Genomic DNA, 23813 nt, shown 5'->3' on the forward strand with positions numbered 1-23813 from the left:
CTCTATGGAGGGACAGAAAGCTCTCATTAAAAAAATATCTTCATTTGTGTTCTGAAGATGAACGAAGGTCTTACTGATGTGAAACAACATGAGTGTGAGTAATTAATGACAGAATTTTCATTTTTGGGTGAACTAACCCTTTAATGTTTTTCGTCTGGATACAGTCTTCTGAGGATGCCTAGGAAAACTAGTAATCATATTATTGACAAGCTGCCAACATGTCAGACATTCTCTGCTGAACTGTCATAGCTGAATAACTGTACGCAGTCTCCTTTCTTTCTTTCTTTCTTTCTTTCTTTCTTTCTTTCTTTCTTTCTTTCGGTTTTGATTTGGTGTGCCATGTTTTATTGTTCTGTGAAGTGCAGACCTTGGGACTGATAATGTTGGTGGTATTTCTTTCATGCTGTTTTCGCCAACATTACGTAGCTGATTCATGTCGTTGCACCGGGCTGAATGTTCCCCAGAGTGGACACAGATTTAGCTGCGGCCCCTTTGCTGGCACGTGAGTTCAAAGGTGCCCAGAAAGCAGGTGATAGATCTCTTGAACGTTCCCAGTGTTTTGTCTCCAGTCATTATCCTCCCGAGAACCTCTAATCCTACTGTCAGCACAAGAGTATATCTCACTGAACGATCCAACCCTGGACATGCAGATCTCCTGCACTTCATTCTGACGGTGAGGGTCTGACAGCTGTGGATTCTGGCGGTGGGATGCGATGCAATGCATCTTCTAAGCATCCAAACGCAAGAATTTGGCTTCAGATTTTGCCCTTTGATTCCACCTTCCTCCTCCTCCTCCTCCTCCTCCTCCTCCTCCTCTGTTTCTTCTAGACTTTATCTCTCTTTCCATCCCTCATCTCTTGCAGGTGGATTGAGTCAATCTCTATGAGTCACTCCAGTGTACATATATAGAGTAAAATAAGAGTAAAAGTTTCACCACCCACTATTCCACGGGGTGATTGAGAGAGCGAGAGTAACCTTTCTCGCTATAGCTGAAATGCATCTGCTCATTTGCACTTTCACTCGAGGACCTCGCTTCCATTTGCACACTCACTTTTAGTGTACGTATGTCCGCCTCCTCTCAGGAGAACAAACACCAAGCTCCTTCTCGCATGCAAATGCACGCTTACACCTGAGGGTGGGGGTGAAACATTACCATCATCCCTCACAGCTATGTGTTACAAAACAATCTGTAGCGGACTGGCTCTTGAGTTTGTATTACTCAAAAACCAGTATTTGAGATAAGTGAACCCATTTAATTGTTAAGTGCACTGAAAAGACAGAGGGTAGACAGCAGCGATGCTTCGAGAATGGGTTTTGTAACATTATCTTTCTTTTCATTCAACTAAAGCTGAAAATAATTTTAGTATGCAAAGACCAATGTGACTGAGTGGGGAAGTCATTGCAGGCAAGGTCCTGTTGTACATACTTAACATATGTTGTTGTGTTATTGTGGTAGTAACAAACCTCAAGACTCAAGGGGGCGATAGTCACCTTTGAATTTTAATATATTTAATTTTCAAATACTTTTACCACATTTTTAATATTAAAGCTGCCAAGATTATCAAATTGTGAAAAGTGTTGATTGTTGCATTATATTTAGATCTATTCCTATCACCTGGAAGGCTGCAGTGATTAACATTGAGCAGATGACAGTCTGTTGATCGCGTGAATGCAGTGATCTCGTCAGTTTCTGCAATCTCACGAAGAGCTTTCACCTTAACTAACAATGCAAAGATGATTTAAATACAGTACGAGATTTATTGTGTAGTGTAAGAGTGTCACTATAACAGTAGTTTTGGCAAGTGTCCAGATAAACTCGCACTGTGTGATTGACAGCTTCAGCCATTATAAAGAGAGCGTTCTTTGAAGTAAAAATACTAGGATTATTCATTAGGAATTTAACTGTCATTACCAGTTTAAACATGAAATACATTACTTACAGTTTGCGGGGTCCTTGCTGATTCCAAAACGGTTGATTCCTGATCTTTGAGCAAAAGTTTTTTGGGCAAAGCCAGTATCGTATCGCAACTTGTTCTTAAAACAGTCGCTGGTAAAATGTATGGTACAAAAATGCAAGTCAGCACTGACGTGACTAGGGCATGAATCCATTTTTCTCTGACATCGGGATCCTTCAGCAGATTATGCAAAGATTATGTTTTTCCACAGCCAGGAACATCACAACGTCTGCGTGGCATCGCAATCTTGTTATTATCACAATCTTATCGTAAACAACTAGGCCTACTTTAGATCCACCCACTGCTCATCAACTGAACATCAGTGGGCGGGGACTATGATGCGATGATGTAAAAGTATTGTTGTCTTGCTCCAGAGGCAGTCATATGCAAATGATTGTGCCCCTGTTATGTCACATGCCACCTCTGTTCCAAATGACGCTTTTTACAGCTTGATTATATAAATACTTAATTTTATTGATGACGAGGACGGTTTAACTTATGGAACTTGCAGGATGTAATAATGATACAAAGACCTCTTATATGCCAAAAGACCAAGAAAATTTGATTTCTCATGTCATGACCCCTTTAAAAATGTAATGGATTCCTGTGATGGCAAAGCCATTACTCAAGTCTTCAGTGTCACATGATCCTTCAGAAATCATTCTAATGTGCCTATTTGGTGCTTAATACATTTTTCTTATTATAGGCCCTTTTCACAATGACGTCAGCCAACTTCCGCCTATCCGCAAAGCAGTGGATCTTTAGTTCGGTCTTACCTTCGCGCCGGCGACTTCTCAGGAAAATGCTGAAATAACTTTAAATGCGAAAAAAATGTCAACAGTAACACTTATAATTTTAACGTATTTACACAGCCGGGTTCTTTTGGTAACGTTATTTATTATTTCCATTCTGTAACTGCCTTGCTTAGGGTTTCAGCTAGCAACTTTAGCAATGTAACGTTAGACTTGTGTCCTTGAATTGCTGTGAGAGTTTTATGTCAACGATTGTGTGTCCACACAAATCTGTTAGCCTATTTGGAATATAGAGAATATTGTCTTTAAAAACATCTTTATTTTTAGAAATTGGTATGATAATGGCATTGTTCTTGTGAGATTTATTTACGGGTAATGGACACCTGAAAGTAGCACATCCACAATACTCCAATACCCCAAATAATTAATGGTGTGAAGATTTTAGATCATTTACATCATACCAGTTTAAACTGAACTGCTGCAATATATTAAGATTGTATAATTTGTAAGAAATAGAAAATAGAAAATAAAAGTATAGAATATGTGTTCATTTAATGTTATTCCCTGGAGAAATAATTTGATTGCATTCATTTAATGTGACTATAACAATGAGTACTGTTGTAAATCCTCTGTATATTTGTGTATGCAACAGTCTCGTTCTGCAATAAAGAGATGAATGATGATGTTTTTTTGTTTATTTGTTTTTTTTTTTTGTTTTTTTTTGTTTTTTTACTATGGTTAAAATGCCATGTTCAAGAGTCAGTTTTTACAACATTAACAGTCTTCATGTAGAAATATATTAAACATAATTTTACTGTACTTATGTATGTCATAAAACTGAAAAAAGACGTTTTGATATTTAAAAAGAATAAGCTTATGTTGACCGTTCTTGTACATACAGTCACTGAATTTAGTACATTAAACATTGAATGAAAAGTCTTTTGTTGCACGTAAATGTCGGAAACGTGCGTTTATTTCACAAATACATTTAAACAACTTAATCTGCAATAAAGACAGCAAAGTTTACAAGTCACTAGGCCTACGGGCAGCAGAAAGTGTACGGCTTCAGTGCTCCGTATTTCAAATCTCGCCGATCGGTAAGTTCGTTTGAGATCTGCCAAACACCTCGCCTTGAATTTACATGAAATTAGGCGACTACAGGCATCCTCTAACCACATTTGTGGCATGTGTACAACTTTTGGGTGCACCTCATTTGAGCGGTGCTAGTATTCCACTATGGTGACGGAAGTGAGGATCCACTGCTTCGAATCTTCGAGTGACGTCATGTGAAAAAGGCCTATTATCACAGTTGTGCTGCTTTGGACTTTCTTTTTATCAAAGAATACTGAAAAAAAAATATTTCTTCAGATTAATAGAAGAAATAACTGACAAATGAATCAATTATCATATAAAAGTGGTTGCAGGCCAAATGCTGATTGGCAAAAAACAGAGGAGTTAAACCGGATGAGTTGTCATTACGGTAAGTAGTTAAAAACTCTTCAGTCTATTTCCAAAACCGTTCATTGTGTATTTATGGAAAGATGGTGAGAAAAACAGTGCAGCGTGAGAATGCTGCTTTGTGACCTGTGGATGCTCTTGTAATTCCAAGCTGTTCATTGCATCACCTGGCAATTTCTAGCAATCTAATCATTCCCTGTAGCACAAGGACACACGCTCATAGTGAGGCATGATTTCATTTACCCTGTTGTCAGGAGATTTTTATTAGAAGCCACACCAACTTCGTTTTCACAAATTGTGTTTAAAGGCACAGACTGAGCCTGTTCTGTCTCGCTCTGATGCGGACCTGAAGCGCTGGCTTGTAAATCTGCATTTAAATTGAATTTAGGACATTATTAGATTTGCCTGAAATAGCGATGGCTTTGCGTGCATTGTCTACATGCGAACGGCTCCACAGAAGAAAAAAAACACACATTTGAGCAGCTGTGTCACATTAAGTAGTTTCATCTGACTGTGGTCAACTATGCCTTCTAAAGAGACTGTCTCATTATAACTGCTTCTAGCTGCGATGGACAGCCGATATCACCCTTTGTGTCATCTATAGCCTGACAGAATGTGCCCGAATTATGGCCTCAGTTTACTTTTCAGCACCACTTATGATCTATGACTGACTTCATAAAGCCATGTAAGCTGGCTAATAGTTAGTCTATTCTAGTATAATATCAATTTACACTAGACAGTCAGTGAATAGCAAGGCCAGACTTAATAAATCCAAAATGCTTTGAAGTCAACGTGAAACCAAAATGTATACTATTATACTGCAACTTTGTCATAATGTAATTTAAATCTCACACAATTGTAACTTTATTTCACAATGTGACTTTATATCTCAAAATTGTAACTTTATTTCACGATGTGACTATATACTGTTGCAGTGTGCTTTTATATCTTTGTCATAATATGACTTTATGTAGTTGTGACTATATACTAATGTTCAAAAGTTTGAGGTCTATAAGATTTGGTATCTTAAATAAATATTTTATGCTCACCAAGACTGCATTTGTTTGATGATAAATCCATAGTAACTGTTTCTATTTTAATGTATTTTAAAATGTAATTTATTCCTGTGATGGCAAAGCTGAATTTTCAGCATCATTACTCCAGTCTTCAGTGTCACATGACCCTGCAGAAATTATTCTGATACGTTGATTTGCTGCTCAAGAAATATTTTTATTATTATTATTATCACTGTTGGAGACAGTTGTGCTGCTTCATGTTTTTGTGTATTCTTTGTTTTTCAAAAGAAAGTTCAAAAGAACAGTATTTATTTGAAATATAAATCTTTTGTAACATTATAAATGTTGTTACTGTCACTTTTGATCAAATGCATCCTTGCTTAATAACATTTTAATTTCTTTAAAAAAAAAAAACCTTTTGAATGGTAGTGCATATTTTAAAATCAAGATAAAAAATTAAAATTAAGATTGACAATTGTGACTTTAAATGTCAAAGTGTGCCTTTTCTCAAATCTCAGAATGACTATATAAATATGTATTTTCCCATATTGTATGTACTTAAATTTAGAAATATCAGATTATGGAAGTAAACAGGTTGCATTTTATGTTAACTCTGAAATATTTGTGATTGTTGAAGCTGTTACTTATGCTCTGACACACTGAGCTGCGTGTTTGTGTATGTGATCTCAGGGCATCTCATTGATTTAAACCTGATAATTACCATAGCCAATTATAAAATAAAAATCTGTTTTTGCATCAGTGAGCAGTAAATAATTCATTTAAACAGCTTTTTATAGTGCAGTGCTCTAGCACATAATTCTCTTTTAATATAATTACTATAAAAAAAAAAGTCTGTGTACTCAGTGCACTAGCTAGTTTGTAAACATGTAAACTTGGTGTGTGGGTGGTAGATCAAGAGCTGAACGCCGGTATTATAATAGCATTGTGTCTATATGCTCTTATGTTTCAGCTTAGTACTGTACATTTCACACTGTGATGTTTCTGTCGCTCTCTTAGACTCTCCTCTGCATGGATTCACATCAGCTGAAGCTAATATCATTGACCTGCTGTCGTCTTTCTAATGAATATCTTTGTGATGGAAGGAAGTTTCTCGCCCTTAGCAGACACTTTCCATCCATAGTGACTTACGGTGCACTAATTACACGGACAATCCCTCTGGAGGAACCCAGAGTTAAGTGCTGTCCTCAAAAGGATCATTGATGACTGAATAGGATTGTGTGCTCAGTAACTCTTCTCAGTAACCTTGATGTTAGCAAGCCCGATCCTAATTTAATGATAATTTAAATAATTTAATGTGTCAGTCTTAAAGGTATAGTAGCAGCTTTAAATTAACAAGAAAATAACAGTATTAAGTTCTTCTGTTATGAAACTAATACAATTACAGCTCTAAAAAGAAATGATAATGAAGAAAATTCGATTCAGCTCTAAAGCAGCTCTAGAGAAGACAATTGTCATTGTCAATTTCAAATTAGTTCAAGTTTTGTTCTCATCCAATAGTGTCAGTGCCATCAAATTGATAATATTACTGAATATTAAAGGGTTAGTTCACCCAAAAATGAAAATTCTGTCATTAATTACTCACCCTCATGTTGTTCCACACCCATAAGACCTTCGTTCATCTTCAGAACACAAATTAAGATATTTTTGATAAAATCCGATGGCTCAGTGAGGCCTGCATTGCCAGCAAGATCATTTCCTATTTCAATGGCCAGAAAGCTACTAAAGACATATTTAAAATAGTTCATGTGACAACAGTGGTTCAACCTTAATGTTACAAAGCGACGAGAATACTTTTTGAGCGCCAAAAAAACCCCAAAATAACGACTTTACTCAACAATATCTAGTGACGGCCGATTTCAAAACACTGCTTCATGAAGCTTCAAAGCTTTACGAGTCTTTTGTTTCAAATCAGTGGTTCGGAGTGTCAAAATCACATGATTTCAGTAAAGGAGGCTTCGTTACGTCATAAGTGTTTTGAAATTTCAATAGTTCACGTGACTTTGATAGTTTGATATGCGCTCCGAACCACTGATTCGAAACAAAAGGAGAATATTTAAATGAATCATTCAAGGTGATTTACTAAGGTTTGCGCTAGTCAATTTACTGTTATTTATGCCATTATTTAATAGCCAAAAAAAAGCATGTTTTAAACCAGGCTGCTCTTGGTAGATAGTGCTGGTCATTATGGAAATAGTCCGGCTGCGTCTGTGTTCTTTCATTTGTGCGTCGTCAGTACATCACACGCAGAAATTTCCACTCCCCATCTGTGCTTTTTTGGAATTGCGCTCTCATGCTAATTTGCCCTGCTTAGTAAATCTGGCCCTAAGTGTCTTTTAAACCTCAACTTAACCAGCCAAATGCGACAGTGGCAAGGAACCAAAACTCAGGTGACAGTAACGGAGGAAAAAAAAAAACCTTGGGAAAAACCTTGCAACTTTGGCACCAGTACATATAAAGTGGCAGACATGTCCATCACAAAATTTTAAAGGAGTAGTTCACCCAAAAATGAAAACATCATTATTTTATGTTGTTCCAAAAACATAGAATTTATTTTCTTATGGGAAATGCAAAAAAAAAAAAAGGCTGAGCTTTTCCATACAATGAAAGTGAACTGGGACTGTCAAGTTCCAAAAAGGAAAATAGCACTATAAAAATATATCATAAAAGTGTGGCTTGTGCGTTAAATTCCGAGGCTTCTGAAGTTATATTATATATTTTTGTGAGAAACAGACTGAAATTTAAGCCATAACTCCACTGTAGCTCTCAAATTTCATTTTCTCTTGCATTCAGTTAAAAAAAAATGCTATAGTGCGGGGGTCGTATATGGACCACTTTTATATCTATTCTTTTTTACTGTATGGAAAAGAGCCCCTTTGATATTCTGATGAATAATTTTGTAACTCCATGGTTGAAATAAAGTCATACAGGTTTGGAATGACATGAGGGTGGGTAGATGATGACAGGATTTTCATTTCTGTCTGAATTACTCCTTTAAACAGCAGAAGCAAAACCTCCATTGAGTTTAATCGTGCACCTGCTCGAAGATATTCTAAACATTGTAGATCACAGAGACAGTCTGCTGTTGGGCTGAATTATTTTCACTCCTCGGAGATCTCCTTTATATGAGAAGAATCAAATTCAGATGTGTGGGTTTGGGGCTGCGCTCTGCAAAAATGAATGTTCATCGTTTATGGCAAGAATGAAAAAGCCCCTCTATACCAGGCCTGATGTGTGCTCATTTAATCCCAAACATTTTCCTTTGTTGGCGTAGGAAATTGTCCTCAAACTGTCAGCAATGAGTGTTTCTGCGATTCACAGCGTTCTCCTGTTGTTTAATTCTGCAAGCTGCATCTCACCGCAGCCTTTTTTCAGTTTCCCGTTCAGTGGGTTTCTATGCTTCCAATAGTAACAGCCAGAAAAAATATGAAGTCATAACCACAGTATCTGTTTTCCCCTGTACAAAAGCTTAAGAAACATTACCCCAGTCTAATAACGTACACTCTTTGGAAAGGCCTTTTTTAGGAATTAGTGATGAAATCATTCTCTGAGGGCCATTTAAAAGGAAAAGTCACTCTCACAGTTGGGTTTGGAACGCCATCAAAATTTGGGAGGGCTTAATTTGCTCAAAGTACTGGTCTTGCTTGTTTTTCCAGCTAGATCTGAAAAGCTTTACCACCACCCTCATTTACTGTACTCCGCTGTAATTGCATAAATTCAGCTGCTATTTTGTCTTGTGGATATAAATATCTGCCAAATCAGGGCAGTAATAAGTAGAAAAACAGATGCTATGTTTATGATCTCTAGAAATGTCCCTGCTGTAGTGTTTACTGAAGTGAAAAGATGTGGTTTTTCATTGCAGCTTGATTTAGATTAGGTTTCAAATGACATCTGAGCTGGTGCAGGTTCAATATGATTTCTCTTTGCTGCTCATTTGTTGCAGCAGGTGGCTAGAGACCTGCAGGGTGCAAGTGAGTGACCACATCTCAAGATCTCCCTCGCTCTCTCTATCTCTCTTTCTCAGCTTGGTTTCTTGCTTCCAGTACAAGGATTAAACAGATTAAATCCCACCTGCCACAGATGCACCCCATACCCGAGGAGACCACCCCCGTCCACGTAACCTACCTCAACTTTTCCATTCCCACCTGGGAGAGATGGAGCGAAAACCTAGACCTGACAAACAGCCTGAACTCTGAGACCACACATTATTATGAATGAATTGTTCTTTTGAGTTGGATCTTTTCAGTGAAACGATTGAATCGGTTTGTGGTTTTAAATAATTCTTTCATGAATCATTCGTGTATCGCATTATTTTAGTAGCTAACATTTTACAAATAAAATGTATAGGAAATATTACCTGACTGATGAACTTAAAAGGTTAGTTGAAATTTCTGTCATTGATTTCTCACCCTCATGTCGTTCTAAACCCGTAAGACCTTCATTCATCTTCAGAACACAAATTAAGATATTTTTTGATGAAATCCGAGTGTTTTTTTTTTTTTTTTAATCTCCCATAGAAAGCAATAAAATTACTACATTCAAGGTCCAGAGAAGTAGTAAAGACATGGTTAAAATAGTCCACGTGACTACAGTGGTTCAACCTTAATGATATGAAGTGACGAGAATACTTTTTGTGGGCAAAAACAAAACAAAATAATGACTTTATTCAACAATTTTTCCTCTTCCCTGTCAGTCTCCTACGCAGTTGATGGAGTAAACGCAGTGCAGAGCTTTCGTGTTTTTGTCTGAACGTCAACAGAATGACAGAAATTTCATTTTTGGGTGAACTAACCAATTTAAGCAACAGCTGTTTTTTTTTTTGTTGTTTTTTTTTTTTTGGTATTTATTTATGTGCAAAAACATTTTCAGCCAAGAGATCAACATTAATTTTAGTTTAAAAAAAATTAACTTTCTTTTATGGTTTTGAAAGAAGTGTCTTATGCATTTATTTAATCATAAATACAATAAAAGCATTAATATTGTGAAATATTATTACGATTTAAAATAACTGTTCCCTATTGTAAAATATTTAAAAATGTATTTTATTCCTGTGATGAAAAGCTGAATTTTCAGCATCATTACTCCAGTCTTAAGCGTCACATGATCCTTCAGAAATCATTCTAATGCTGATTTTGTGCTCACAAAACATTTCTTATTATTATATGTAGAAAACCGATGTGCTGCTTAATATTTCTGTGCACACTGACCCCAAACTTTTCAACAGTAGTGTACATGCAAATTATGTTTGGGTTATAAATTACTTTGTTTCTACAGCCAGAATCAGGTCTGGCATTAACTGAACTAGGAAATATGAAATTACTTTATTGTCTTTATTGTATCATTTTAGAGAATGCAATATACCATGCCAAGATAGGGACCGTGTGATGACATGAAAGAATAATTTAATCCTTTTTTAAACCAGTTAACTGAAACAAACTGTTCAAAAGAACTGGTTTGCAGTGAGTCAGATTTCCTATCACTATGCCAACGGATGTTCATGTATAGCTGTGACATTATTCACAAAGTTGTCTAGTAGGCTCCAAATAAGACGTGCAGAAAAGTAAACTTAGACTTTTGACTCCAGAAGCTCTGCTTGATTCCATGAGTTGTTCCAAAGTGTTACAATTCAGTCATCGTGATTAATGGAGAGTGAATTTTTGGCAGTTATTGTTCTGTGTGGACTGAATTAATGTTAGGACTTTATTCAAGGACACATATCCTGTGTTTTGTGCTGCAGGCATCTTTACGCTGTCACATTTCTTTGATTCATCAGAAGGTATTTGTATCTTATTTCTTGCATTGTGTGCTTTGGAGGATCATTTGGATTTGGATTTGGTTCACCAATTGAAGGTGAAATATTTAATATTTGTGTGTGGAAAACTTTGTGTGTTAATCTTTTCATGCATTGCTTCTCGAGTTAATCATTTCTCTGTGAATACATTTTCATGAAAAGTGAAAAGTTTTTTTTTTTTTTTTTTTTTATGAAATTGAGACTACACACGGTTTAAAGAGAGCATGCAACACTTTTTCCCTTTGTCAAACTCTTAAGATAGCTAAATTCAGAATGACATATAGTTTTCTTCACTTATTTTTATCTCCTAGAATACCCCTGTGAAATAAGGTGCATGTTGGCTAACCTTTGGGAAAAGAGCAGCCTTACACAGCGCACCATTTGATATGTCGTTGTCAAATACAATCAGATGGAGGGACTCAAAATTGCGAAAGGGTGAAGGTGAGCCAAGGGGCTCTCGCCAGCTCTCGTTCCTGCTCTGCAGGAGGGTCCAACCTCTCACTCCATCAACACTGCAAATGTCACGGCATCCCATCCGACATGGCAAAGTACTGATAAGCACTCCTGTCCTGACCTATGGTCACTCCAAAAAGGATTTGGACACTTAAGGCACACTCATAATTGTACAAATGTCACTGTGTTAGATAACAAAATAGGAAAGAAAGTATCTACAAACAACTTTTCTTAGAACTAACTTTTGTTTCTGACTTCACTATTTTTGACTTTGAACTGGTTTGAAGATTGTTTTTAGTGGATGTATATTCACACAGGTGTCCTTTTCAACTGGAAAGTGTTGTCTTTCTTTGATATGTTTTATGCAATGCAGTGATGTTCAAATATTTTTTAGCTTTGCTGATGTGTCCAAATGTTTTTTGGCCAGTGTATGTTACAATTTTATTAATGGCGCTACAGTCTGCTGGCCGTTTGCTCAAAGAGGAAACCTCTGAGAGACAAGTGCCACTGCCAGCTCTTTCTCAGGCGTTTCATTTCTCCAATCGGACTTGGAAGCACATGGCTGGATGATGAAAAGGAGTTGAAAGAGAAACTTGGATCAAGGCTGATTGAGTATCATTTTTAGCTTCTCAATTTCAGACTTCATTCTCTATGAAAAAGCATATGACTATGAGTGCAAATACACTATTATTTTCCTTAGAAGATCTTAGATTGGTTCTGTGAACTTTGATTACAGACTCTTCAATAACTCTTGAATGGAAATCATCCACCTAGACTGACTTTTGAACTCGTTTTCATCTTTGTCTGCCTTGGTCACCTTGGACTTGAACTTGCTGATTTTTCACAATCAGAAATGGCCTGTGATGGTTTGTTTCTTTGTGCTTCTGTGGCTTAGTCAAGACAGATACAGTCTCACGCCCACGGGCTGCTCACACTCCTCTCACTGACCGTCTGATGCATATTGCAAACACACAATGGCAAGAGCTAGATCAAATCACAAGATATTCTGATAGCTGGAAATCCGGAGTGCACCAGTCCACCTGGAAACAAAGTCATGTTTACAAGGTTCGGTGATACAGTAAGCACTTTTGAGGTAGAAAAGTAGAAATACAAGAACAGAACTAGGCTGCGTTTCTCAAAAGCATCGTGAGCTAAGTTGATCGTAGAGAACATTGGTGCCAATGGTTCTACATACCAAGAATGATAACTATAATGATAACAATAAAGCTATATATCTAAAAACCGTTCTAAATATAAAAAAATAGCAGAGTCCACACCACAACTGACGATAATGGCACAGAAAAATCATATTGTTGGAACTGCTATCAGAATTATTTTTTTCCAGCTGATGAACAATAAAAACATTGGCAGCTAATCAGAATCCATCTTGCTTTAAGAGCTCAAGCATTTAAAGCAGCAGACAACAAAACTGCATCATGCTTAGAATAAACAGAACGATATCGTCCGCTGGTTTGAACGCTTATATAGTTATCGTTATAGTTATTGTCATAGTTATCGTTCTTGGTGTGAACAGGCATTTAGGCTTACATTGTTTTTGAGAAACGCATCCCTGTATATTCCGGGGATTTTCTTTTTAATGCTCTATTTTCTTTTTAATGCTCAAATAATCTGTACTTATTTCTTTTGGACAGGCAATTCTGGAAATTATGTCTTTGGTGTTTTCAAAATATTTTTTACCGTACATCTTTCCATGGTGGTTTTATATTGTTGTATTTACTATTTTAGATAAACCTGCTGCTAAACAGCATGTAAAGCAACAAACTTTTATGTAGATCAGACAGTCATTTATTATCTAATTGGGCAGATCTTATTTTATAACAAATTTTATAACAATTTTATAACAAATTTCCACAATGTAGTATTTTTAGACGTGTTTGAAAGAATTCTGTGGAAGCTTGTTTCCTCCGTTGAATAAAAAATTACTTTTCCTTGCAATTGCGAGTTTACATCTCACAATTCTGACTTTTTTTCTCAGAATTGAGTGATATAAACATGCAATTGCAAGTTATAAAGTCAGAATTGCGAGATATAAACTCAATTGCGAGTTATAAAGTCAGTGTAGTGTGATTTAAAGTCGCAATTGCATGTTATAAAGTCAGAATTGTGAGATATAAAGTCTGAATTGTGAGATAAAAAGTCACAATTACCTATTTTATTTTTTATTCAGTGGCATACATATTCGCAATTCTGAGTCAGTCTTTTTCCATAGAATTGGACTTTATAACTTGCAATTGCAAATTGAAAATAAGTCAGAATTGCAAGATATAAATTCGCAATTGCTAGAAATAAAGTAAGAACTGCAAGATATAAACTAAGAAAAATAAGTTTAAAATAAGTTTTCTATTTTAATATATTTTCAAATGTAATTTATTCCTGTGATGGCAAAGCTGAATGTTCAGCATCATTACTCCAGTCTTCAGTCACATGATCCTTCAGAAAGCATTCTAAAACGCTGATTTTGGACTCCAGAAAAATTTCTTATTATTATCAATGTTGAAATCAGTTTTTGTGGAAACTGTGATTCATGCTTTGATGAAAGTTCAAAAGAACAGCATTTTTTTAAATAATAGAAATTCTTTGTAACATTAGAAATGTTATGTTTGAGCAATATATAATGCAAAAAAAAAAAAAAAAAAATTAACCTGAACTTTTGAGCAGTGTCATAGATAATCACAATTTTCAGAACTTCATAATTGGCTCAAGCTGAAACTTCAAACCTCATATCTTCTCAAACTGTTTACATAAATACAGATCTTTTCCAGCCAGAAAGTTGCAGTTGAATGACAATTTGCCTTTTAGAAAGTGTATATAACAATAAATTGCAAAACACATAATGTGTGTTGAAAGGAAAGAAGGAAATGTTTTCTGAGGAACCTGAAGACTACCTGTGGAAACATTTTCAGCTTTGCTAACAAGCCGCAAGGCAGGAGGCTGAAAACACGAGAGGGTCTTTGTGTAGTTGTTAAAAACCACCTGTTGTTTACCTGGCTGTGGCATTTCAGCTCTGGATTATGTGCTGAATTTGATTTTAACCTTTCATTTACCTTTACTAATGACATGCAGCTTGCAAACTTTCAGGATTGCAGCTGATTTCTTCAGCATTGTTAGGAGGAGCTAACCTTGGAAACAGCTGACCAGTATGATCATTACCTGCATCAAAAACTGAATGCAGTAGATGTTGGAGTGCTCTATGTGAGTGTTCGAGGCTCTATAGCCTGTTGGTGGTTGATTGGAGAGCATTTGGTGATGTTTTTCCCTTTTAAGAGGTTAATTATATGACAACAGAGCTGGATGTGAAATAAACAAACATTTTTGATAGCTTTTACCCCATTTTACCTGTTTTTGAACCTCTAAATGAAAACAAGGCCCCGTGTTCAGATTGAATTACTGTCAGCATAAGCAAAAACAAGATGGATTTAAAAAGGGAAATTTATTTTTACCCTCTCCATTATTAGGCTAAATGCAAATCCTGATACGGCCTTGTTCAAATCACATACCCAGAATCCACGTAAATTGCACAGAACTCCATCTCCCCTCACAACATGCTCTCTGGCTGTCACCACCGTTTCCCAGGTAACAGTCATTACTTTCATTGGTTTCATTCTCGGGATGCTGATGTTGTTTAAGAGATGGTGCTTTTGAATCTATTTGAATGACACATACATTCAGTGCTTTGATACACCTTATAACTGTTACTCTGAGAGAAACAGAATGAATATCACAGCAGACGCTCACTGTCGATTCATGTTCATGAGTCTTAACCTTCTTGAACAGAATAAAGAGAATGAATATGGTAATTTTTCATAATCCTTGTTCATTTCTATATTTATGTATTTATGGCCCTTTTTTTATTTATTTTTTTGACACATACTGTCATCTATGTGAGGATTTTTAATGACTCTTTCTGCAAATTAGTTATGGCAGCAGGTGGCGACAAATTATTATGTTTATCAGTAACTGATTAATTCATTCAATCAACCGATTCATTCAAACACACTGATTCATTCATGAACGAAACACGTGACGACTGTTGGCTACAGTGTTGCCAAGACTGCGGTTTTCCCGCGGAATTGGGCTACTTTATCACTGTTGCCGCGGGTTGTTTTTCAGGTCCGCGGGTTGAATGACCCCAAATAACACGATATTTAGCCCCTGAAATGCGAATTTTATCAGGGGAACCCTGTCGAAAACGTGGATTTTACCCCTGGAAACGCAATTGGGCTAGTGTTGGTCTAGTTTTGAGTTGGGCGGGTTTTGTTGTGAAAACCTGGCAACCCTGGTTGGCTACTGCATTAACAAGTGAGTCATAGAATCATTCACTCTAAAGACTCATTCAAATATCGCCGTTTCATTCAGGAAGCAAAAATCACTACTGTGTCGCACCGAAGCGCGCAATGCCTTAGTATGGAGTTTGTGTTTGTTGGCATAGCAAAAATACACAAAGTAAGCATCTACAATGTATGTTACTGAATATGACCTTCGTTTATTGTGTTGTTTTATAAAAGCAGTATCACCTTATATCAATACTGAGTGCGCTGTATATTCAGAATGACAACGCTTGCTCGTGTTGCTCGTTTGAATCATACATATGTGGTTTATATTTTATTTATATTATAGGGTAATGCTTATATTGGATATTCCAGTGAATTTTAATTGTAAGTCACCTCATCCCATTATATTACTTTGTCTTTTTATTGCTTTAAAAGATTTTCTGTTTAGATCTTTTACAGTGCACATCATAAATCATCACTGACTCTCATGCTGCTGTTTTCTCCCATGCTCTGTATGTGCTGGTCTGCTTCAAACACCTGTTCTGGCCAAACACAGCTCTTTGGCTGCAGAGTGCACAATGAAGAACAGTAATTACTGTAGCCCATTTCACACACACACTTTATTCTGTCATCGGTTTTAATGATTGGCCCTGACCACACTCTTCAAACCACTGGCATGTCTGCCCTGCAACACAGCTCCTTGTCTTTTTGTAATGGTCCTCTAGTATTGTTCCCTGCAATTTAGCCTGGCGTCTAGGTAGAGTATAAGAGTGGTAAAATAAATAGAGAGAAAAAGAGAAACTAGTAGGGAAATACATTTACTGTTTTTTCTTTGATGCATGGAATCCAGCACTTTTCCAAGCCAATTTAGGCCCCGTTTATACTGGTGCATTTTCATTTTAAAATGGAAACAATCCTCGTCTACACTGGTGTTTCCACAGCGTTTCAGAAACGATCTCCGTCTATACTAAATGACCGAAAACACGCCACATGACTATTCATGCACACTGGGCATGCGCGTACACGTGTAAACAGTTGCCTCTTGCGCATGTCAAGTCACCTTCATTTATATAGCGCTTTTAACGATGCAGATTGTGTCAAAGCAGCTTTACAGTGATAACTGGTATATAATTTTGGCTGCACAGCAGCTCTTAAAGAAAATGGTGTCATTATCCATCGTAAGTAAATTCAGTATTGATTCATTCCGATGTAAGAATCAATAGTTATTAATTTAGTTAATTTATCTATATCATCACTGGAGTAAACAGTGATGTCATCATCCAGCTCAATTCAGTTCGCATACAATGGTGTCAATGCAGGCAGATCAAAACACTGTTGAATATCAAATGTCAAGTGTCCCCAACTAAGCAAGCCAAAGGCAACAGCGGCAAGGAACCCAAACTCCAACAGGTGACATCAGGTGGCAAACAGGTGTTAAAATGGAGAAAAAAACCTTGGGAGAATCCAGGCTCAGTCAGGGGGCCAGTTCTCCTCTGGCAAACAGCGAACAATGCTTTATGATAGCTGCCTGAATCATAATAAGTCCGATGGGATCGCAACAGTCAAAGTATTTATTCAAGTTCCATCCAGTTGAGGATCGTATTCATCACGCCAGTATGGACGGTTTGTTGAGGAACTGTGCCACTGGCTGTCGTGTCGATGAGGCCTTCACAGTGGATGATCTAGTTGATTCAATCTCTGCTGACACTTCAGGGCTGTGTTGTGGTCGTGTCAAGGCACAGGTCCTCAATCTCACCTGGATGCGATCCAGCTGACTACGGTAAACCTCGGGATAAACAGAGAGACTAATATTAGCGTAGATGCCATTCTTCTTCTGATGTAATGAGTACATCTGGTGTTATAGGAAGTGTTTCCGGTTCCGTAGGTATGGTATGCAGGTATTTGCAGTACTAAAAAAAAAAAATGCAGAGTTTAACTGCACAATGGCTGCTAAAAATGACAACAAATCCAGCAAAGATTACAACTCAGTCTCCATGTTATTGTTTACATGGTCATCAAGGATACACAGAGCGAATGTGGGCAGCCACACCATAGTTTTCAAAAATCTCCATTTTGGCCCGTTTATACTGAAATGCAACCCCGGCGTTTTTAAACTAAAACGGGGTCTGCAGCATTTTTGAAAGTCTCCGTTTTTGAGGTTCGATAACGCTGGCATAGTGTAAATGACATGGCATAACCATGGCAAAACGTATGCGTTTTAAAACAAAACGCACTAGTGTAAACGGGGCCTTAACCATCCACGGGAAATAATGCTATCTTCACATGCTATCAGAATTATCATAAATATGAGTTTCCTACTTAAAAGTTGGACATGAATGCCCTCTTGAGTTGTTTTTATCACTGGGAAGCTCGGGGATAATTTTGATAACTGAGTTCCCGACATGGCGGAGGGGAGAATGATTGCTGCTGTGGCTGGTATTCTTTATTATTTTTTTTCCACACAGCTACATCACCTTGTCTTGTTGTTAAAGTAGTGCATATTTACATTATGAACAATCATTTTAAGATATTGTATGTTTTATACACAGCGGAAATAGCCTGTATTTGACCGAAATTCTAGAATCGCCAGCATGCTGATTATCTAGATGGTGAATGTTCATATAGTTGTCAATGAATGGGAAACTAAACATCATTTTGGCTTTAAAAAGATTTTCCTAATAAATAGGCAAGAATAAACTTGGTGTCCTCCATGATTCCTGTTTTTTTCCAACAACAAAGCACTTGAATGCGACGAGCTCATAATCACAACTTCAGAAGTGGGAAATAGGAAATTTCTGATAGCACATGAAGGCAGAATAATATTACTTCCTAACCACCATGGATGTTGACCTTTGACCCTTACCCATAATTCTATGACTGTTGTCATCATATGCCACAGTGTCTATGTATGTTCTATCAAAGACTATAGAATAACACAAGACGCATCACTCGTATTGTTTTGAATGGGAGAAAGTGCAACGCGCAATATGGCGGAATAAGTCCCGCCTTCTAAATAAGAGCCAATTGCCGATTGGTAAAGTCATTGTGTCACTGCAGCGGCCGTTAGAAGCTCTGGTTCCTATAGAAACAGTCAGACTGCGCATGCGCATTAGCTTGATCCAGCCTGAAAGATACAGTTTTTTGTCTTGATTCGAGCGTTTAGAAACAAAATTTATGAGACAGTTGTTGTCAGATTTCATCAAATATGAAGTTTAATCGAAAGCTTGGCAAACAGCTTTGGAGAATTTGATGTTTCCCCATTCAAAGAGATAGGAGCTGCACTTGCATGCCCAAGAGGCGTTTCAAAGATGGCCGCCGAGTGAAATTACTTGTCTTAAAGGGACTTCGGTTCTATATAGTATGAATGGGTACAGTATGTCCGGACATATTACATTCGTCATGTGTTTATTAATATTTCTACCAGTGTCAGTTGCTCTCCCGTGGCCTTGTGGGATAGTAAAGTGTCCATCAGATAATCCCTTCAGAATCTTTTTGCCTTCTGTTTCAACGAATACTGTGAATTCGGACAAACTATTCTTTTCACATACAGTGAAAGTAGGGAAGTATGCAATTTCCAATGCAGCCTATGTTTTTATTGTATGACAACATAGAAATGGCTGAAAAACGTGATAATACACAAAGTACTGTACCTCTGAAATATTGTCTTTTATTGCAGTGGCCAGATGTATAACTGTCTTAAAATGAATCATTTTGGTAGAAAAAAAACATATTGCTAATGATTATAGCCTTGTTTTGAAATAATAAAAAAAAACCACTGAGAATATTTTCCTTTGTGATTAGACAATTCATGCATCAAAGCGGTTAAACTAATACAGTGAGTCAAAACCTAAATGATGAGGACAATCATTACCCATCTGAATCTGCACATCTCTGATGGTTTCATTAAGCTTTGAAATATGCAACGTTTTGCCTCATCTGAACCATGAAAACGCAGTTGTTTTATTGAAACTGAATGTTCTGGTCGGGCCACAGAGCTTCAAATCACGGCTATGAATTTTGATGCCAGTCGGAGGGCCAAGTTCAGTTATTGCATGTGGTTCTCATTAAACTCAGCAAATGGGAATAAAATAAGTCTGTTTCAGTGCTCAGATGTACAGGTGGAGAGGGAGACATCTGTCTAGCGATGGAGTGTGTGCATTTGTAATAAAGCGAAGTGGACTTGTTCTGGCCTGTGCATTGCAGTCAGTGATGTTTTGAAAAAAAAAAAACATCTTTTACACATAAATTAGAAGAAATATTCTTAAAAAAAAAAAAGTTGACTTTGACCATCTGAAAAGACTGTTTTTAAACACTGTAACCACATTTTTTTTTCATCTCCATAATTTGTTTTTGTTGTAGAGCCACAAATGCAGTTTTATATAACCAACCAATGTTTGTAAGGCAGCCACAAAACATACTACAAGACGCCTCATTGAGCTTGTCTAGTCAGCCTTGACTTGTTGAATGGCATCTCAAAAGAAAGCCAAAAGCATTCCTCATACTCTGTCTTACTCCCTTTGCCGTTTAGCTCACACTGACAGCCACTGATTCCTTGTTTATTTTTCATACTTTTGTTCAGACAGACCAAATGAGGAGAGAAAAAGCACATTTGCAGCTTGTTTTTTTCTGCAAAGAGCCACGCTAGCTTATGATTAAAGCAGCTTTAGTGTGCATTATACCTCCCGGGGTGCCATGCAGTAGCTTTAGATGTTCCCCTGCCATGCTGAAAGCATGTTTTCTTTACTGTTGTCATCATTTTTACCAGCATTACAAGGATTTGTTAACCATTACGTAAAGAAATTCAAGACTAAGACGACACAGCCATGGTCTGCAGTTTTTTTGGCCACACAGGCTGATTATGTTTCACAGATTGACCTCGGATTCGTACAATAAAGGATCTCGGATCTCTTTTAATTGTCCAACGAACTGGAAATGACCCTTTCCCTTTCGTCACATACTTGATTAGATATCTCCATGGCACATTACACGAGATCCTTCTTCATTACTCGTCCGATTGGAGCTGTCATTGTGTCATATAAATGGACATGGTACTGCTCACGCTTATCAAATCGTATTAGGGGCCAATTTATTCAGCAATGTCGCACTAGAATTACAACTCGGTTCTATTATAGTGCAAGTGTGTGATCCAGATCTCCAGTCAGGATGAATAATTGTGAGTAAATGAAAAGAGACTAAGTTAAGCAGCTGGTACGCGGCACAACTCACGGCGGGAATCACATGAGCTTTCAAGCTAAACACAGAGAATAGAGCTTTCAATGTTGCTGCTATAGATTTGGATAGAAAAAAGAAAGAAAATAAAAAGAGAAGTGTGCAAATGATTTGGTGAAAAGACAACTAGAGAGTGTATTTGTATGTGTCACTAAATGTATGTGCACGCTGTAGGGTTGCAACCACTGGGCTATAAAAATATTCATAATATTCATAGACAGTGTTGGGGAAAGTTACTTTTAAAAGTAACGCATTACAATATTGCGTTACTCCCTAAAAAGTAACTAATTGTGTTACTTAGTTACTTTTTATGGAAAGTAATGCATTACTTTTGCGTTACTTTTTCTCAGCTGGGCTGGGGACTTACTCCAGATTTCTCTCAACATGGGGACAGGAGAGGTGTCAGTCAGTAGATTGGAATACAAAGTAACTTGCATTACCTATTTGAAAAAATAACTCAGATATTTTGTTGTAAATTCAAAAGTAATGTGTTACTAGTTACTTGAAAAAAGCAATCTGATTATGTAACTCGCATTACTTGTAACACGTTACCCCCAACACTGTTCATAGATCTAGTCTATGTGATGTGGTTGTGTATGATATGGCAATAGGGGACAGCCTATACACTGGTCAAAATTGGGCTGACTCCCCGAATTTTTTAAACATATTTAAAAAATTGTTGGGAGGTGCTTATAACCTACTTGGCTTTGCTCATAATTCTTCTCACACAATTCAAGACCATAAGAGCATCAACGATTTCCACACAATTTCTCCCAAGAGAAGCTTGTACGACAGCAAAAATCGCACCATGTACGCACGGCTTTAGTGATTGTATAGAATTAAAAATGTTTTAAATGAATGATCTTACTTGTAACAAATGTGCATGCTTAAATGACAAGTCATTTAGCAGATGCATTTTATTCAAAGCCACTTCCTCTAGACTTACTATAGGAACCGTGCCCCTGAAGTAACGTGGGGTTACACTTTATTTTAAGGTGTCCTTGTTACAGTGTAATTATACATTTATTGTAAGTACTGAGTAATAATAATTAACTACATAGGGTTAGGGGTTGGTTTAGGGTTAGTTGCATGTAATTTTGCATTTGTATTTGTAGTTCTTACAATACTACATTTAACATGTGTAACAAGGACACTGTAAAATAGTGTTACCACATGTGGTTAAGCGTCTTGTCAATAGAGTACCTCAGGGATGACGTGTTTTTGTATGCTAAACCCGGAAGCGAGTTAGCATTTTAGGACTTCTGGTTCCATCGCCCTAAAGTCTATGGGTTTTTTGAATGGGTTTTTGCTAAATCGCCTGAAATAAGGTCTGTGGTTAACAAAGCCTCTAAATATTTTCACGTTTTGATCTCTGACATAAAACACACCAGTTATAACCCGCTTGTGATTTTTTTAAAACATATGATTTTTTAAAATCATTAATTTAAAACATTTTTAATTCTATACAATCACTAAAACTTTAGATGTCATCATGACAAACAGGACATTTGGACAGCATTTCTCATAAAAAAGTGGATAAGTATTCATACACAGCGCAGATCATAATCAGCGAACATGTTTTTAAATAAAGTTGTTTTTTAAATAAAGTTTGAGGAAGCTTGGTGGTGGTGACGTTGATCCGCGACCATGGTGTGCTGTAGTCCGTTTATAGCCTACTGTTAGCTTTTTATATCTCACGACTTTATTTAGGCTTCAAAATGTATAAATTTTGTGTTAACTTGTAAAGATTATCTTGATAGACAAAACGTGTAAGTGTCATAACCCTTTGTTAAACACAGAGCTTATTTTTTGCGATTTTCCAAAAGTCTATGGGAAAAATGCATAGGCTTTCGATCGAGGGAACCCGTGCACCGCTAACTTCCGGGTTGGCCTATAAAGTGACACCATCTCTGAGGTACTCTATGACGCAATAGTAAAAATTCATGGATTGTCCCTGACTGGGCTCAAACCTACAGCTGTCAGTGTTTGAGCCAAGATCATTATCCACTCTGTCACGACAACCTGTTGTACAAATAGTGCTCCTTACATGAGGAAAAAGAATCATAATTAATGTTAATTGTGATTGGTAAAGTGTTATTTTTATCTATATACTATTATAGTATTTATTAATATTTCGAATTAACTTTTATTTTTAAATCTTATGTTCTGTCATTTTAATTGTTTGTTTTATATATTTATATTTACCTTTTAAAAATTTGTTTTAGTAATCTTAATGCTTCAGCTAATTATATTTCAGCTTTATTTGAATTAACAAAAACTTTTTTTAATAGTTTTTTTTTTTTTTTTTAATTTTACAATAACAACACTGTTTTGGAGCTAGCATACTCTAATAAACAAATGCATAGCACACACGAATATTGGGTAAATATTTAATTTAAAATAATTTTTTATCAATACAATGTTGTATAGAATTAAAAAGGTATATTATATTCTATAATCCACATTATTAGATGCATTTTTGCATTAAGCTTGTCTGAGTTTATTATAGGATATTATGGGATGATGTCCTAAAGGGATAGTTCAGCCAAAAATGAGGGAATGAGTCAATGATGACAGAATTTTCATTTTTGGGTGAACTTGCTCAGTTCAGAACTTGGACTTCCCTGATATGTTTTTCATCTCCCGTCAACCTCTCACTCATTTCTGTCTCTTTTGTGCCAGTCTTCCTTCCCAGAGCACTCAGGTATTCTGCTTCTTTGGCCGACGATGATGAGTTAGTTTCCTCTTATCACTGCCTGCTCTCTAATGTACCTTCTCTTGCTCTCCTCGTCTATGCACGTATGAGTATGAGTATTTTGTCTCTAGAGCTTTGAAAGTTTTATCTCTTC

The 23813-nt window shown here is 36.7% G+C and overlaps 1 protein-coding gene across 7 annotated transcripts in view; it reads left to right on the plus strand.

The window, feature by feature from the left end:
• The window catches only part of znf385b (zinc finger protein 385B), a 141145-nt gene that overhangs the window by 79492 nt on the left and 37840 nt on the right, over nt 1-23813 (plus strand). The window lies entirely within an intron of this gene.

This window comes from Ctenopharyngodon idella, chromosome 9 (genome assembly GCF_019924925.1).
Source record: "Ctenopharyngodon idella isolate HZGC_01 chromosome 9, HZGC01, whole genome shotgun sequence".
In the NCBI taxonomy this organism is placed as follows: domain Eukaryota; kingdom Metazoa; phylum Chordata; class Actinopteri; order Cypriniformes; family Xenocyprididae; genus Ctenopharyngodon; species Ctenopharyngodon idella.